Source organism: Gossypium arboreum, chromosome 7 (assembly GCF_025698485.1).
Source record: "Gossypium arboreum isolate Shixiya-1 chromosome 7, ASM2569848v2, whole genome shotgun sequence".
NCBI lineage: Eukaryota > Viridiplantae > Streptophyta > Magnoliopsida > Malvales > Malvaceae > Gossypium > Gossypium arboreum.
The window spans coordinates 11,523,222-11,524,416 of record NC_069076.1 but is presented as its reverse complement, the minus strand read 5'-3'; the positions used below and the strand labels follow the sequence as shown (position 1 = coordinate 11,524,416).

Genomic DNA, 1,195 nt, shown 5'->3' with positions numbered 1-1,195 from the left:
CAATGAGGAATTCCTAGTAAGCGAGTCATCGACTTGCGTTGACTACGTCCCCGCCCTTTGTACACACCGCCCGTCGCTCCTACCGATTGAATGGTGGGTGAAGTGTTGGGATCCGGCGGCGTGGGCGGTTATTTGCCCATGACGTCGCGAGAAGTCCACTGAACCTTATCATTTAGAGGAAGGAGAAGTCGTAACAAGGTTTCGTAGGTGAACTGCGGAAGGATCATTATCGAAACACGCCTAGCGAGCGACCCGTGAACGCGTTGTATACAACATCGGAGGTGGTGTGGGTGCATCGTTACTGTCCCCACCCCGCGTGTCGAGCGGCGGTCTTGTCATCCCTTTTGCCCATTGGGTGGGGTGAGATGTCGGGATCAACTTCTTGATGCAAAATGAACAAACCCCGCGCGAATCACGCCAAGGAATCGAAATGAAAAAGGGACACATCTCTTGTCATTTTGCGTTCGCGGTGTCGTTGCTTCGATGATGTTGTTGTTTTGTCATAAAGTATATAGAACGACTCTTGGCAATGGATATCTCGGCTCTCGTATCGATGAAGAGCGTGGCGAAATGCGATACTTGGTGTGAATTGCAAAATTTCATGAACCATCGAGTCTTTGAATGCAAGTTGCGCCCCAAGCCATTAAGGTGAGGCACGTCTGCTGGGTGTCACGCATCGTCGCCCCATCTAACCCCGATCCCTCGGGACTCGGTTAGACCGCTGGTGAAAATTGGCCTCCGTGCCCTCACGGCCGGTGGTTGGCCTAAATTTGAGTCCTCGTCGACATAATCGTCGCGACGATCGGTGGTATCTTGTAAGCAACCTCGTTCGAGTCGTGCGCGTTTGTCAATCGAGACCCTTAAACCCTTCGGCATCGTGATCGCATTCTTAGTCGGCGGGATTACCCGTTGAGTTTAAGCATATCAATAAGCGGAAGAAAAAACTTACCAGATTCCCCAGTAGCAATGAAAGCGAACCGAGAAAAGCCCGACTTGAGAATCGGGTGCCACCGGCGTTCAAATGTAGTTTGGAGAAGCGTCCTCGGCGGACGGGATCAAGTCCTCTGGAAAGGGGCGCGGAGAGGTGAAAGCCCGTCGTGCGGACCTGTCGCACCATGTGGCGCCGCTCTCTGAGTCGAGTTGTTTGGGAATGCTGACCTAATCGGTCCCTAAATTACATCCAAGGCTAAATCTG

The 1,195-nt window shown here is 52.4% G+C and overlaps 1 non-coding gene across 1 annotated transcript; it reads left to right on the top strand.

The window, feature by feature from the left end:
* Positions 1-518: 518 nt before the first annotated feature.
* Positions 519-672, top strand: LOC128295766 (5.8S ribosomal RNA). Its single transcript, XR_008286317.1, has one exon. It is a non-coding gene; the product is annotated as a 5.8S ribosomal RNA (ribosomal RNA).
* Positions 673-1,195: the final 523 nt, after the last annotated feature.